The 17,572-nt window shown below is 44.2% G+C and overlaps 1 protein-coding gene and 1 long non-coding RNA gene across 3 annotated transcripts in view; one reads left to right on the top strand and one right to left on the bottom strand.

Moving 5' to 3' along the window:
* Nucleotides 1-17,572, top strand: part of LSP1 (lymphocyte specific protein 1) — a 74,854-nt gene that overhangs the window by 7,133 nt on the left and 50,149 nt on the right. The window lies entirely within an intron of this gene.
* On the bottom strand, nt 12,006-15,578 carry LOC310704080. 2 transcript variants are annotated; one of them, XR_014524557.1, is made up of 3 exons: nt 15,459-15,578; nt 14,253-14,426; nt 12,006-12,188 (listed from the first exon to the last, which is right to left on the bottom strand). It is a non-coding gene; the product is annotated as an uncharacterized lncRNA (long non-coding RNA). The 2 variants fall into 2 exon arrangements; XR_014524558.1 differs by lacking the exon at nt 12,006-12,188 and adding an exon at nt 13,362-13,475.

The raw sequence follows: 17,572 nt of genomic DNA, 5'->3' as shown, positions 1-17,572 counted from the left end.
GCTTAGTGTTTTATTGCAGTAGCACAAGGGAGTGCAGATCATGAACATGCACACTGTAGAACAGAACTCTTTTCTGGAACAGATTGTTCCTGCTTTGATTAAACTAGACAGTCATAGCAACTATTTACTTTCTTTTTAAAAAATCTAGTGTGTTGGTTTTAGAAAAGTTAATAAACAGCACAGGAGATCCGCCATATGCAGTCATATTATGGATGTGATTTTAAACACTGTTCCCTGTGAGAAAGCTCTATTGCACTCAGTGGAACAAACTTCTCAATTATGCATAGGATTTTGCTAGCTCTTGCACCCCAGTCTGATTTCATGTTTTGCTTCTCGACATACATTAAATGGCCATGTGCACAACTATACAGGCTATGGTTATGCCAAAATATGTGTATTTAGAGAAATCTGCACCATGGCTATAAATCTTTGAGACTGTTCTGTTTCACACATGGGGAAAAACCATTCATTCTGCCTGAGGGACATGTACATTTTAAGCAGTCGGAAATCATACGTATTTTCTTGCTTGCCCTCAAGGGGGCAGGCTCTGCTTTGCCATTTTCCAGCTCTTCACAAGACTGCTAAAATGTTTTATTTTCTGGAGACAGTTTAGATAGGGTCGCCATATTTAAAACAGTGAAAATCTGGACAGAAAAGTTGTTGAGCTATGCCAGTTTTGAGCTATTTTTATGGGAAAGCGGCAAAAACGGCACTGCTGCCGTGGGCTGCCATACGTCGAGATTTTCCCTGGACATTTAATCCTGATTTCCACCTGGACACTGCTGCTGACTGCAGTATTCTGGATATGTCCAGGAAAATCTGGACGTATGGCAGCCCTAGAGAGCTGCTCAGAGAATGACAAGAGAACATTAAGTCCATAGAATATGAAGGCTCATTGTCTAGCTTGATATTAAAACATAGTGGGTTTCATACTGTTTTAACTCCCCATTGGGAACCATACCAAGGCCTATTTTCTTGTTACAAAATGTGTGGAATATTGCCATCCTCTGTGGAATATTGCCATCCTCTGGCATGTATATGGCTGAACCTTTCTGCACACTGGCCCAGAGTATTTAAAGTATGAATATGACACATCCAGAGATAGACAAGGAGCAATGTTGGCCACATACTAAATTCTGAAGAAGATAACTGTTTAGTATTGTGAATTCTGAAATGAACACAGATTCATTTTGCTGGGCGGGGGGAGTATCTAGCTTATAGAAAGCTACAGCTGAGCTCTGATTGACATATCTATCCCCCCTCCCCGTGTTGTCAACATTAATTGACATCTTCTGACCATTTTGGGCATGATGAAAGAGCTTTCTAAATGCACCCTTATGTGGCAGGCGACATCCTTCCATGTTGTTATTTGTAATGTTCATGCAGTACTTTCCAATGTACTCGAAGATGTACACTGAGTATATTTGATTGTCAGTAACACTGCATGGTTGTTGCTAGGTAGAGGGTTAATGATTTGCGATGGATTTACACAGACCTGAGAAGGGGCTTTCCATATCCACATCCACACCCAGTTCTTAGGACTGCTTTACACATTATGCTGCCGCAAACCTGGGGCTGCTATCTTCTGCTCTCAACAGGGAGCCACAGTCAATCCCGGCTTACTGAGGAGCGTCCCTGATGTAGATGCATGTAATTTTTTTTATACCATTATGTTTTTTTAAGTGTATGACTTTAGATTTTAAGATGTGCACTTTTAAAAAAAGAGCATAATAGGTAAAGAATTCTCTCTGTACGTGCTGGTAAATTCCTGGAAAACATTCCAAGGCTGCTTTGAATGGAGCCAGCAGCTGTCTCATCACATGCCAGAGAAATTACCAGAATGAATAATGGCATCAAAATTAAAGGGAAAGTCGAGTTATGGTGGCCTTGCAAGCTTCCAAAATGATAGCACAAATTAGCCTCCTGAAACTACCTTGATGTATTGGTTAGAGTGTTAGGCCACGAAGATCTAAATTCAAAGCCACACTTGCCTGCGGAGCTCACTGCATGACCTTGGGGCCAGTCACCATTTCTTGGCCTAGCCTACCTGACAGGGTTGTTGTAAGGCAGGGATGGGATACCTAATCCTGTCAGCCCCAGCCAGCATAGCCAATCACCAGGGGTTAGAGGAAGTACAGTATAACAGCACTAGGAAAGCCACTGGTTCTCCATCGCTGTTGTAAGGATAAAAACAGGAGAGAACCATATAAATCACACTGAACTCCTTAGAAGAAGGGTAGGATTTAAACATAATAAAATGAAGAGTTGCCATCTCACCCAGATGGAGGCGGCGGTGGGGGAATCTCTGCAATGCGTGAAGCCACTGACAGTGAGTTCAGATAACTAGACGTTTTGAGACTGAGGTTTGATATATTCAGCAAAATCCATTCAGTGTTGGGGGGAAGAGCTAGAAGCTGAAGGCCAGCTTCCCCATTCCCAGCTCACTGCCTTCACCATAAGGCTAGGATTGTTCCCTCTGACATGCCATTCTCAGCCCCGAAGGGAAGGGGTTAACCCCATTCTTGCTTCAGATTGGAGTATATTTTCTTTGTCAATGTATCCATCTTAATGCACACCAGATGTGCAAGGCAGTTCCTTGAGCATCTTAATCCTGGGCTTCAGTAGTTGGAGCTGTCTTTCTTACAACGGGTAGGGCTGCTGGGGACTCTCTGGAGATTTGATGTGATTAAAAGAGGGGGGGGGGGAGAGTCATAATGAGCAAAAGTCCTGTCCCCCACCTGGTCCCCTCTTCCCACACAGGAAAAAGCTGCCCCCAGATACTAAAAGGAAAGTATCAATAAACAAACTAAAAGTCAAATCTGTTTTGTCGTCTACTGACTGCATTAGGCAGTGACAAGAACCAGCCTTCACCATGCCATCATTTCTCATTTTAAAAGTAGCCACATCAGGGCCAAGAGGCATTAATTGCACCTAATCAGCACAACGGGCATTTCATCATCATGTCAGATTGTGAAGACTGAGCATGCAGAGATCTATGGCAAGGCTGTGGTGCTATCACTCCTCATTAATTGCATCACAAATAATATTCAAGAGATGGCCGGTGCAAACTGCACAACCGCACTCCACACAGCTGAACCCATAATAGCGACAATTGCACTATCTGGAGAGAGGGCTGCATTTTCCCAGCGCTGAGATCTTGAAAATATGTTATCTTCGTAATAGAAGCACAACCTTGAGGGGAGACGTGAGGACACAGCAAAATGAGAAACAAAATGTGCATTTCTTGCACAATAAACAGAGAGTGCTGCGGATTTGCAGTTGCTGCTAATTCTTTTTTTACTATTCTTTGGATGGATGAAGGCAAAATGCTTTAGGCACTTCAGTAGGGATTCATGAGGAGCAGCTGCCTTATTTCTGAAGTATTTGCACACATTTTACATAAAGTTGTGTTTTATACTGCTGTCACTGACACACACACACACACACACACACACACACACACACACTTCAGAACCAAGGCAGTTACATGAGGATAGCCCAGCGGTGCACCTTAGTTCTTGCATCTTTAAAACATAAATCTGGTTCATTGTGTATCTGTGTTTATGCCCATTTGTGCAAGCAGACACAGGAACAGGTTGCAGGTTTGCCTTGGATTTGCACTCCTCAGCATCACAGAAGTCATGTGCAACGGTGCATGTATCTCCTGCATGCACAGTCTTTCAAAGGAAGGGTGGGCCAAGGGTAGATATCACATGTGATGTCCTGCACTCAGGGTGTGGGGCCGTTTGCGAGCCTGAAATTCAGTCCTATGCTTCACTCTGTTAGAGCTCACATGTTGAGGAACTGTGCAGATCTAAACAGCAACAGGCATTAAAGCGCATTAAGGAGCTAAAGGATTGTTGTGGGTTGGGGTGGGTAAGCTATAAGCCAGAGTCCCTTGTAATTCCTGGATCCAGCAAGGGTTAAAATCTCATGAAAGATTCAGTTACTGGAATAGCTAGGTCAGCTTCTACTTACCCCCTAAGTACAAGCCGTTAAGGTAACAAAGGATGTGGCTCTGTGCTAGGGAGGAAGTGGGTGGGCCCCCATCCTTCAACTTTCTGGTAGTTAGAAGGACAAAGACCAGAGTGGTGTGAGCTAGAAGTTAGAAGCAGACTGCAGGCTGGGCAGCTGAGAGACAGAGCCATGCCTGATTCCTGCTGGAATCCAAGGCTGTGGCTAGGGAAGAAGCAAGACCTTCTTGGGGTGTTCATAATGTGAACCTGTCCAACTTAGGCTCAGGTTATATGTTGTTGTTGTTTAGTTGTTTAGTTGTGTCTGACTCTTCATGACCCCATGGACCAGAGCACGCCAGGCACTCCTGTCTTCCACTACCTCCCGCAGTTTGGTCAAACTCATGCTGGTAGCTTTGAGAACACTGTCCAACCATCTCGTCCTCTGTCGTCCCCTTCTCCTTGTGCCCTCAATCTTTCCCAACATCAGGGTCTTTTCCAGGGAGTCTTCTCTTCTCATGAGGTGGCCAAAGTATTGGAGCTTCAGGGTCTGTCCTTCCAGTGAGCACTCAGGGCTGATTTCCTTCAGAATGGAGAGGTTTGATCTTCTTGCAGTCCATGGGACTCTCAAGAGTCTCCTCCAGCACCATACTTCAAAAGCACCAATTCTTCGGTGATCAGCCTTCTTTATGGTCCAGCTCCCACTTCCATATATTATATATGTGTGTGTAAATAAGCCATATATCCTAAAGACACCACAGTCTCTGCTGCCCCTCATTCCAGGGAAACCAAAACCTGGGTAAGCACCAGTAACTCCTAGAATCTTGCACTGCTCAGAGACTGGGGTGGCATTTAACAGTAAAATAAGGTGGGAGGAGGGCAGAATCTGTCAGCAGTTGATCACTGCAGCATCCAGAGAATTTATGGGACAGATTCCAGTTTCCCAATGAAACACTTTGTTAGTGTTGTTGGTAGCTTATGGTTTTATTGATCAGAAAGCACGAAACAAGTCCCTCCCTACAAATAACAACAATAATTTCCTTATCCAGCTTCTCACTTTCATTTTGGTTCACTTCATGTAAAAATGAATGGAAGGAAGGAAGGAAGGAAGGAAGGAAGGAAGGAAGGAAGGAAGGAAGGAAAATTGTTCTGAGAAAATTAGCATACTAACATATACTGTCCACTTTCACGACATATGGTCCCTGGCACCAGATTCCATCACTTTGGTCCTGCCATGGGGAAAAACATCTCTTAGGGCAGGGGTCTGAAACTGTTCTCAGCCCAAGGGTCAAATTTCCCCATGGACAACTTTCCATGGGCTGCATGCCAGTGGTGGGTGGAACCAGAGTCAAAACTGGGTGCAGCAACAGTTGTGACTCTTACTCTCACTCTTCCCCCAGTCCCCCTGCTAACCTGGGCTAAGCCATTGTTTGGCTTAGCGGTATTTCTGAACCTAGACTCACAGTTTATCTGAAGTGAGACAAACCCTGAGGCCAGGCTCAGACATTATGCTCAGCCAAACCATGGCTTAGCCCCAGGTAGCGTAGTAGCAGGGGGAGTGGGGGAAGAGTGAAGCTGCCATGATCTTTGTTCCAACAACCTGCATGTTTGTTCATTTGTGGTTTGTGTCAGTACAATCTGTTTGTATAAATGCTAATATCACAGAAATTTTCTGTGATCCATAAGCTTCCAGTATGTTTTTCTGGTCTGTTTCTAAACACCCATATGTGTGATTCGTTTTATAACACTCCAGACCAGGCTTCCTCAACCTCGGCCCTCCAGATGTTTTTGGCCTACAACTCCCATGCTCCCTAGCTAGCAGGACCAGTGGTCAGGGATGATGGGAACTGTAGTCTCAAAACATCTGGAGGGCCGAGGTTGAGGAAGCCTGCTCCAAACTGTGTGGAAAATATGTTCTTTCCCATTTTCATACATGAGATGATGAGAGGGAGAGAGAAAGGTAGCTCTTGTCCCACAGATGGGAGTTTTCATTAAAGACAGTGCATGTGGTGGCTGCTCTGGATCTCTGGAGAAAAATTATAGCTTGTTGGCAAACTCTCCATTTCTGACTCACTTCCAAAGGGGAATCTTAATTTCAGAAAGCACAATTTGTGGCTGTGCTGTTATATCTGCCATAAAGCGGTTCCTGTTTTCCTAAAGAAAGAAAGAAAACAGTTTCCTATCTCCTGCATCTCTTGAGGTCTTGTTGACAAGATCACTTAATGTGGATTAGATAACCTTTAGCACTTTTCAAGTTCTTTGCTGTTCAGCTACAATGGCTGAAACTTGGTAAAAGGGGGTGGATCTTCCCTCTACTTTTTCAGGGCATATGAATAAAATAATAAAAACGGATGGATTCCTTACCCCCCTCTCCTACTTTTTCAGAGCAAATTCATGGACTTATTCAGTAACAAGGTATTATACTCCTTCCTTGGAATATTTTAGGAAAGGCACATGGAGTCTGCCCTGTCCCACACCTCAATCACCCACAAGGAATTAACAAGGATGGATTAGGACGGGGTAGGCAGCCTAAGGCCCATGGGCCACAAGTGCCCCATGGGGGTTGTTTAACCATCCCACGAGCCACCCCCGAACTGAGCAGCCCACTCGGCGAGTCCCCGTGCACTGTGTTAAACCAGCACAGTGCGGGGACTCGCTCCTGCAGTGCCAGAAATCACGTCTGCGCAGGCTGAGATGCCAAAAATCGCATCTGTGCAGACGCCGACACCGGAAATTGCAACCGCACGTGTGATCCAGCCCACGGAGGGATCTCCGCTGGAGTGAACCGGCCCAGGCGTGGTAAACCTTGCTGACCCCTGGATTAGACATTAAGGAGGCTTGCACCAGCTGCTTAAGAATTTCCCTTGTGTTCCTTGCTGTGCCAAGGTAGTGGCTGCATCTAGCTGTCAACAACGTGATTAAGCTGAGTGTTTGCAGAAGGTTGGACTAGATGATCCTCATGATCCCTTCCAACTTTATGATTCTATGCTGCTCCTGTACTTTTGCCCCAATAGCGGTGGTAATGCTTGGGCTGAATGCAAGTTTGGAAGCTCCTGAGGGACACTGTCCTCACTAAAGTTACAGCAACTCCCTGGTAACCTTACGCCACCTTAATCTTACCTAACTTTGAAAAAATGGGGTCCAAAGGAGTGACTCATCTACAGGACGATCTTTCGAAACTAAATCAACAGAATGACTTTTGAGGTTCAAGGACAATGTGGCCCTCCAAGTAAACAGAAGGGTTTCCTCACTCCAGCATGATAAAGATCAATCTGTGAGCCTAATTTGCTTTGCAAACTCTTCATGAGATCTCTTTCTGAGCATGTTCAGTACATCATATACATGATATTGCTACCATTATCATTTATCATATAATTAGTGAAAGCATGCTCGGTGCTGCACAGAACACAGAGCCGAACAGAACCCATGCCTCAAAAGTGTGCACTCTAAAAAAAAGGTTAGATAGACAAGCATTTTTTCTGCTGATGGCCACATTTCCTCAGGGGGTCATTGGTCTGGGGGTGCATGTTGGCAGTGGGCGGAGCCTGACCTGATGATGAGCAGTGCCAGAGACAAAAATGCTCTGGATTGATTTATCCAAAATAAAAGCTACTGCTTCAATTTTCACTGTGATGACCTCACGTTAAAAATTCCAATTCTGCATAGAAGAAAGTCTATTGGTTTTGATATGACTATAAAGAGGATTGTTGTGTTCATTTTTGAGTACAAAAGACCAATACAGTCCCTGTTCTGGAAAGCAAGTGATAGCAATTCTTATCTGACTTTCATGTATCACATACACATAACATAGATGGCAGAAGCATACCAGTTATCTTTCAAACTTCTGAAAGGAAAGCTTCTTCTCTCTAAAAACCATGCAATCAGAAAAAAACACTATAAACATCTGTTTTTTTAATCAACTAAAATGCTACCCCCTTCCAACTGTTCTGAAAATACAAATAAAGAGAGGAAAACACAAAACACTTTCAAACACTTTCAAAAGCAAAGTAAAACAAAAAGGAGGAAGCAAACAGGAAGGAACTCCAACCATCCCTGACCAGCTTGGGTGGAAGTGGAAGTTCACAACATCTGATGGGTCCATAATGGCCAACTCTGATTTAGGGGATCCAAATATTACAGAACTTTATGCCTGCATAAGATAGAAAATCTTACAAGGGACACTTAACATTTCAGTTAAATGAAAACAATATATTTCTAGATAAATTAAGTGCTGTGCAGATGGCAAAGCAAGGAGAATGAATGCATGGACCACACCAAATGGCCCAACCCTGATTGATGTGTGCTTATTTGAGCTTTTGTACAGACCCTAATAAGTACAGTCTCTTAATTCCCAGCCATTGGTCTCATGCTGGCTGGGGTTGATGGCAATTGTGGTCCAAAAATTCCTGCCACATGTTAGCCGCCCCTGATCTTGATGAAATAATGAGGAGAAGCCTACAAAGAGAGAATATTGAGGTGGTGATTACTTGACTGTGAAGCAAAGAAAAGGAAATTATTTTTTAATATATGTGATATGAAAATTGAATATTTTGGAAACTTGAATACCCCCTCCAAATATTAACAGGACAGGTAGGAAAAACCATCAGCGAGGCAATGAGTACTGTAATAAAAACTCTAAACCATAGTGGATAGATTTCATAAGGAAGAAAGGGCCTGTCAGAAATTAAATGTAACATGTTGCTTCATCACAAGTTGGATGAGGTACCAGGAGCTTTATTCCAGAATTCCAAAGATGGATGTTAGGCTAGGGATGGGCATGGCAGGCAAAGTTTGATGGAGTAGAGGTTGTGGAAAGAGGAAGGAAATGTCTGAGGGGGTGAGAAATATATGCCTTGAAATCCTAATTCTCCACCTCTCATGCCTCTCTCCCAGTTCCATAGGAGAGCTGAGGGACAAACTGATTCTCATCTCGCAGGCCGCACAAAGCTGTTCAGACTTGCTATGAAAATATTTACATTGAGTTTTCCTGACTGCCTGGGCAGTGGCCACAAGTATGCGTTTTTCCCCTCTACCTCAATTTGTCACAGACCCAAACTAAAGTCACTTGCAGTAATTTAGCCAACGCGAACTCTCAAAGGGGGTTCATTTTTTTAAAAAAAAATCTCCACATTTGCAAGCCTCAGTGGCACCAAGGTTCTTTGATAAACCTTTCCTTATCTTTCCTCCTCTCCCTGCTCCTGTTTCTCTTCACATTCTCCGGGCTTTTCCAGAACTAGGGCCTAATGTGGCTGCTGAATGCAGAACTTTTTGCAGGAGGCAAGCATCTGAGCTGGGCACAGGAACACCTTGCTCCCAGCAATTGTCCTGCCCACTGCTCCATAACTGTACCCCAACAATTGCTAATTAATCAATTAAGAAATATTTTTATCCCACTATATCATAAAAATATGAAAATGGTTCACCAAGTGAAAATTTCAAATCAGAGACCACCAGCTAGCTCTTATGAAAGATGTTTTTTAAATTGCTTGCAGAAGTTTGATGCCATAGAAAAGTTTTCACCAGGCATTCAGAGATTAAAGCAGAAGTTGCCCACTGGATATCATATTAATAAATACAGAGGCTTTTAAGGGCACATTCATATTTTGTACACATGGGGACTGTTATGGCATACACGCAAGGATTACATCCACAACGGCATTGGCAAAACAAAAGGCGCTGGAATACTAAGTAGCATTTGGAGGAGGTCATACCCCAATCATTCCAGTAGTTTGTGTCTTTTTATTATCTGGGGCTAACATAACACACCTGTGTATACCTGGTCATTGCAAGATGACAGAAGGACTGCAGTGGGCTTATTTCATTACCACAGTCAAAGGGGAATTCCTGAACCTTCTGGACAGGCTCTTCACTCTCTTCTTGACAATCATCGGTTCTTCGCAATTAGAGATAAATTAGAGATCTCTCGGTGGTTTGCAAACACTGCTGTTCTTCCTCTATTTTACACATTGAAACACCTGTGGGCAACCAGTCTTCCATTGTCCAAAGGAGATGAGTCACTGAGTCCTCCCGGGACAACACTATGCATCCAAGTGTGAAACAAAAATCATATTCAGGAGGACCCCACAGCGTCTGCTTGAGCTACAAACCCACAATTCTATGCTGATACAAACATATCATATGCGTACTACAGTGTTGAGGTAGGATTCTGATGCTGGTCTAGTCCACTTTTATACATGGAATGAAGCGGGGAAGGAGGCACCATTTTGCATCAGGCAGAAAACTCTCTTGTGCCAGTCCTGCTTAGAGACCGAAGTGGTACAATGTGTGATACCTGCATATTTAAATTTACTCCTAGATCATGTGTTTGAGGCATATATCGCTGGAACATCTGTCTTGCTATACCTCACTCATACCTGCTGTCTTCCTCTCCCCTTTACTATGAACTGACTAACCGGACTTTATTTTATTAAGCTTTTTCCTTGCAAAGCATGATGTCCCTGTGTCTTTTGCGTGGAACACAATAGCTTTGTAGATACAGAGTAATCTGCTGGGATTATTGGGTATCGAGAAATGCATCTCAGTGTAATGAGTTGAGATACTTTCCACTTTTGCAATCCTATGGCTATGTGAATTTGTTCATGTGATTGTGCCCTTGGTTAGTAACAGTTTGATTGAAACTTGCCCCCAGTACCAAGCTGTTCTGCCTGGGAATTGCAACAGTATTTGCAAACAAGTGCTGTTGAAAGAATGAGGATGGGATACAGCTCTTAAAGCTCTAGTTTCATGGGGATTATCATTTGAAGCGCTCAGCCCTTTAACCTAATGCCCTAGTTAAATGAAAGGGATTGTGTTTAATGGGATCCTACCCCCTGACGATAGACATGTGTAATTAGCAAATCTTTACAGCACGTCCAATCTTTAGGAAAAGAAATAATTTCCAATTCCAGTTTCTACAAAACTTCCATAAGGGGATGTAGATTTCAAAAGCCGAATATTCCAATATATTCGTGGAGAGAAAAAAGAAAAGTTGTCCACCGTGCCAAAGGCTCTGCTGCTCTCAGTGATACAGTTATTTTGAGCATGCAGTCTTGTATGGCAGCCTTAGCTGACTTGCAACTGACCTCTTGCAAAGTGTGTCTTCATCTTAACTTGCTTGCAGAGGGATTCTGCTCTAGCAAGGTGCCATGGGTTTCTTTAGTTTTAAGAAATCTTAATTTACCAATAACAAGGCAGTCTGGTATACACGTAACACTATTGGTTTGTTTAAGCCAAGAATGGGGAACCTCAGGTCTGAGAGTGGCAGGGAGTCACATGTGGCCCTTTAGGCCTTTCTCATTTGGCCCTCAGAACTCTCCTCAGGCCACATTCCTCATCAGCCCTTCTTGCACCATTCTTTGATGCTTTTTGCCTGGATGGAGGGTAGGAGCGCTTGTATAGAAAATAGGTAAAATTCATATTCCTTATTATGCCCACTTTTGCCTCTGGCCACACCCAAGATAGTCAAGTGGCCCCTAAAAGGTTGCTTAGGATGGAATGTGGCACTTGGGCTTAAAAAGTTTCCCCAGCTGTGGTTCAAGACACGAATCACACAAGAGCAATCCTACAGGTGATCAGACAAACCTTGGTTTATTTCTCCAGAGTTTGGTTTGCTTTCCAGCTGCTCTTGGCTCAAGCCTTTGTAGTTGAATGATCATCTGGTGTCTGTCTGGCAAAGCAAACCATGGTTAAGAAAGTGTGCTAGCTTTACATTTGACACTATGTCATAGTTTAAACAAACTAAGGTTTGTAAGCATAAACAAATCATGGTTTCATGTGATTTATTGGCAGTAAACAAATCACAGCTAAGGTACTGAGCAGCATTTTTGCATAACACTAAGTTGGCTTATTAAGCCATGGTACATCTTGTGTGGGACGCGGGTGGCACTGTGGGTTAAACCACAGAGCCTAGGACTTGCCGATCAGAAGGTCGGCGGTTCAAATCCCCGCAACAGGGTGAGCTCCCGTTGCACGGTCCCTGCTTAGCAGTTCGAAAGCACATCAAAGTGCAAGTAGATAAATAGGCACTGCTCCAGCGGGAAGGTAAACGGCGTTTCCGTGTGCTGCTCTGGTTCACCAGAAGCAGCTTAGTCATGCTGGCCACATGACCCGGAAGCTGTACGCTGGCTCCCTTGGCCAATAAAGCGAGATGTTGTTGTTCTGCAAATCACAGTGTACAGTGGTGGATCCATCTACAGTAGTACCACTTTCATTTTTGCTTCACGAATTGTACAGAGCCTGCAGATATATTGGTAGAATTATAAACAGAGAACAGATTAGCAAATTACACAGAAGAGAAAATGTCCTTGAAAAAGAATAGATATCAACTAGTATGGAAAACACAGAAAAGTTAAATATTAGCCAGAAGAATGTGATGGCTCCAATGCGTATCTGAGAAGGACCGCCATACACGTTGAGGAAATACCTAGCACTTTGCTCAGCCAGAGGAAGCTGAAAATCCCCTCTTTTCCCCGGAGTAATTTGTCAGCTCTGTTCAGAGCAGGGTTGGGGAATGTGTAGTCCTCCTTCCATCATCCCTGGCATGCTGGCAGAGGGTGATGGGAGCTGGTGTCCAACATCTGGAGGAGCCACATACTCCCCATCACTGCCAAGCTAACCAAATCATCACACATGGCACATATACATGTGTTAATTATTCCAGAACAATTACTCTTTCTAGTCCCACACTCACAACACTTAATATGGATTAGAATTGACACTCCACCTGTAACCACTCATTGAAATGGGGGAGGGGGGGACACTCGCTATTTTAGCCATTTGTTAGCCACTCAATGTCAAAACTATTTTCCCAGCCCCATGTGGAGGCCATTGCAAATAACACCCTTGGTGGTGGTGTCATTTTTATGGCACCATCACTGTGTGTTGCAATTTACTGAGCACAGGAGGAGAGGTCCCTACCCCATGGAGCTTACAATCTAAAAATTAGCACAGGGGATTGAACAGATGAATGGGGAGGGTAAATGTGTGGAAACTAACTTGCACACAGAAAAATAATATATAAACAACCTGTTTGCAATAGAACAAAATTTGCTTCCACAAGAAGCACCCTAAATGTATCTGTTTCCTTTCTAGGTGACAGATGTACTACCACCAGGCTGCTTTGCTATCCGTTTATACTGGGGTCTTATATACTGTGCATATATATATGTATGCAGGCCCATCCTGCTCTGTAAGGAGGCCTAGCCAGAACTGATTTTTGCTAGAACTTTTTCCTCTCTTCTTGCCAAACATGTTTTAGCTTTCTGATGATTTTGCAACCAGCCCCACATAGCAAAAGGATTGTGTAATTAATGAAGGCTGGTGTCCTTTTCCCTCTCTGGGGCTCTCTCCCTCCCACCCACCACAAAGACTGATTCACTTCCTCCCTTGAAATTTCTCTTTACCTTTAAACCCTTCCTCTTTTCTTGTGAACTGATAACTGGCCCCCTTCTCAGTTTGGCTGTTTGCACTGCATGGTTTACTGTGCAACATACCCCTGCTTTGGAGTTCATTCCCATTGCACCCCTGTTTTGGAGTAAGTTCGTGTGGGGTACACTTAGACAGTGTTATTTCAATGGGTCTACTTCAAGTAAACATTAGCTGAATAGAAGCCTAAATCTACCACTGCTTCTTGTCCTAATCCTAAAATCTGTAGCATGGTGCCTGTGTGTGTATCATAGCCCCATTACCCCTCACATGAAGTTTTTTAGCTTTTTCATGGGGTTGTTTAGTTGTGGGGGTTGCCTGACTATTATAAGGTTTCCCCCTGTAATTTGTATTGAGGTGTGTTTTGGCTGTTTGAGGGGCTTCTGTGCATTACTAGTTTGGGACATTTCTGTGGTGATCATGACAGTTGTTTAGATTCCTAACTAATACATGACTGGGCCTAGAGAGAGGACAATGGGATGTTTCAGCAGGAGATGGTAGCTCAATGTATGAGAAGGATATTATTTTATTTTGTATTATTTAAAATTATTTCTAAGCAGCTTAATACAGTGGTACCTCAGGTTACATACGCTTCAGGTTACAGACTCCACTAACCCAGAAATAATACCTCGGGTTAAGAACTTTGCTTCAGGATGAGAACAGAAATTGTGCTCTGGTGGCGCGGCAGCAGCAGGAGGCCCCATTAGCTTAAGTGGTGCTTCGGGTTAAGAACAGTTTCAGGTTAAGAATGGACCTCTGGAACGAATTAAGTACTTAACCCGAGGTACCACTGTATGTGAAATCTCTAAGCAGTACATAAACATGCGAGCAGTAAAATGTATCGTCTTATGGGTCAGGGAAAGCTAAGGTGAATACCTGGCTAGCCTTGTGGGATGGAGGGTAACAACAGAGAGACATTCATGGCAATGTCAGCAGAGTCCAATCCTTCATCACAGCCCTTCTTGGCTGCTGGGAGAATGCAGTCTTGATTCACTTCTGCATGTCACAAGATTGTGATGGTGGTCTTCTCTTGGTGGTCAGGAGGAAGGACTTTTTAAAAATAGCAGCCAGACCCAAAGTGGGTAGTTACAGGGGGGAAAGGGCAATTTAAAAATCCTGATCATGCAAACATTTCATTATACTAGGCGATGTAAAAAGTGACTGATAACAATGTGAAATGTACCGTATTTTTTGCACCATAACACTCACTTTTTTCCTCCTAGAAAGTAAGGGGAAATGTCTGTGCATGTTATGGAGGGAATGCCTACGGGTGGCATGCCTACGGATTTTCCTCCTCTGAAAACTACGTGCGTGTTATGGTCGGGTGCGTGTTATAGAGCGAAAAATATGGTACTTTAGTCCAGGCTTCCTTAGAGCCCCAGACTCCTCTGCAGAGTATTCATCAATGTTTCTAACATGAAAGTAACACAACACTCTTTCTCATTAGTGCTGTCAAATTTCCAGCTCTGAAGATTTTCTCCCACTCCTTGGCTTCTAAATGCCATGCATTTTCCTCATGTGTGTAACACGGGGGAAATGCACAGGTGTGTGGTAGAAGCACATGATGTGTACACAAATTATAACCCCATATCACTGGGCAGTTCTAAATTTTAAGAAGCCCTATTGGGAGGGCAGGGGATGAGGATAAAGTAGGGTGTCTTTGCTCCATCTCCCTCTTTTCTATGTAACAATAGTTTCTGCCAGCTGTACCACAGCATAGGACAGTCTGTTTCCAAAGTCTGTTTCAGGGGCCTAACCCAGCCCCGGCCCCTGTGGCGGTATATTTCCTGGGGTAAAATCCTAAAAAAGCTCAACAACTTTTTGGACGGCCCTCCCACATGTTCATTTCATCAAATCTGGCCCTCTTTGAAAAAAGTTTGGACACTCCTAGCACAGGAAGTCACAGTGGTACCACTGCAAGAGTAACACTCTTCATCTCTTGTGGCAAATATAAGCATACCTTTGGGACCAGCAAGCCATTGTCTAATGGCTATGACACTGAATTATTTGCTGCTCAGGCCAGGGCATCTTTCACCCAACGTTTGGACTAAAACAGCTCCATTTGTTGCAGCATCTACTCACCTAAATGGCTGACTCATTCCTCAAAAATCCCAGAAGAACTTATCTTTTCTCTCCTTCCATCTGCTTTCACCATTGCCCACCCCTCCCTACTGCCACTCAGACTGATCCTTCTCCTTGATCCTAACTGCCCTATTAGCTTTGGAAACTCATCTGCTAGCATACAAGTGTTCACCTATCATATCATTGCAGATTGAGACTTACATGATGCCTGAGGAATGAGGGTGGGGGCAGAGGAAAGAGAAGCTGTGAGGTGTTGGAGGGGGCAGTCACAGAGAAAGGCATGTGCAGTGCTCCTGCAGGGAGCTGATTTTCCTTTATAAACATCCAGTCACTACAATCCATGTAAATCAGGGGTTTCAACATGCAGTCTTCCCTTGCATCAGAACATTGTCCCCACCATTGGGGACAACGGTGATACCCAGATGGGCTGCCTGTGCAATCATTTTGGTAAAGGCCACTGAGCTGAGTGGCCTTGTCCTGCCCATGCTTACCCTGTCCCCTATAACAACCATGCTCCCAGCCTCCCTCTTGTCACCAAAGTCAGCTTTTCACATTCCTCTCTGCCCCTCCTCAGTTTGCTATGAATTGTGCTGCATACCAGGCTATAATAAGAGCATGGTGACCAACCACTGGACCATTTTTTTTCCATTTAGCTCCAGTCCCGGCTAGTGATGCTATGACTCCTTGCCCTCAGCCTTTAAATTGCTCACTCCAGATTAACTCATTTAAAGCCCTTAGGAATGCTTTCCTTTAGGGACCAGAGGACTTCAGATATATCTACAAACAAACAAACTTGCAGCCCTAATAACTGTCCTGGCTTCGCTAAAGGATTGTTGGAGTTCAGTTCAATGAGGGTGCTGAGAATTTGTTTCAAGATGTCCAGCCTCTCCTCACAGAACTACGGTTCCAATGATTCACATGGGGAGAAGATGCGTAAAGCGTTTTACAATCTAGAACCACTCATCTCACATGATGGATCCTCATAGGCGCCGACTCCATGGGGCCTGAGGGGGCCCGAGCCCCCTCAAAAAATCGTTTGGGGGGGCTCTGCCCCCCCAATAATCTCGGGCGCCCCTCCAGCAGAGCGCCACCGCCACCCCTCCCCCAGCCCAAAATGCACAGGGTCGGGCTGCATGCCTCCTGCCCTCCCTCCCGAGCAAAAGCTCCACCCAATTTCCTTCGGAGCTGATTAATAGGCGCAGTACGCTCTCCCCTATTCGCTCACGAGGAGGCGGCGCCACTTTATCTGCATATTCATGAGCTTATTTATTATTCATGAGCTTTCCCGGCCCCCCCCCATATTTTTTATAAGTCCGCGCCCCTGTGGATCCTAAAGTATCTGAACACAGAGGACCTACGTAACACTTCTTCACTGATGTCAATGCATAGTTGGCTTGATTGGCCAGTATAATCTAGCTGAAGACTTCCTTGTAATAGAAATCAGCAAGAGATTGAAATGCTGTTTTCCTTTGCAACTTCACCATGGCACCTATCAACACAGAGCCACCATTGTCTTGGCCTGGCTAAATCTTCCTCTTGCTTTTGCCCAATTGTCATCTGAGTGGATCGGGTCAAGACAAGAGCCCAGACAGGACTTTTTCTTTATGCAGCAGGTAAAGTACATGGGAAATGATGGATACTCCCTGCTCTTCCGTTCCCAGTAGCACAATTTCTCTGCACCGAGAAAGCGCACTGCTTCTTGCAGTGACCAGTTGGGGGCCTCCAGGAAGCTTATAAGCAGGGCATAAATGTGACAGTACTCCCCTGTTGGATGCTCCACTGTCTCATCATGGTTGGGCAACAAAAGGGTACCAGATTTGGTGCAGTGCCTACACTATTGTGGGGACGGGCCCTCGATGTATGGCTGGCTCACTGTAATATAGAAAAGGTGCCCAGTCTAAGTTCACGGTCCCTGAATGAGCTACTGTGACTCTGCTATCTATGCCTGCAAATTTGTATGTGGAAGTGCTTGCCTTTCCACTCCAAAGTTTTCTGATGACCCTGTCTTATTTTCACCGTCCCTATCAAATTGATTGTACTGGAAAGATTTGGTTTGTGGGGAGAGGGTATTTTATAATTTCCTCTAGCTTTTTCATTACACAATAATGCAAATT

This window comes from Podarcis liolepis (assembly GCF_965112155.1).
Source record: "Podarcis liolepis genome assembly, chromosome: 1".
In the NCBI taxonomy this organism is placed as follows: domain Eukaryota; kingdom Metazoa; phylum Chordata; class Lepidosauria; order Squamata; family Lacertidae; genus Podarcis; species Podarcis liolepis.
The sequence above is the reverse complement of the archived record's forward strand: the minus strand, read 5'-3'. Positions and strand labels throughout refer to the sequence as shown.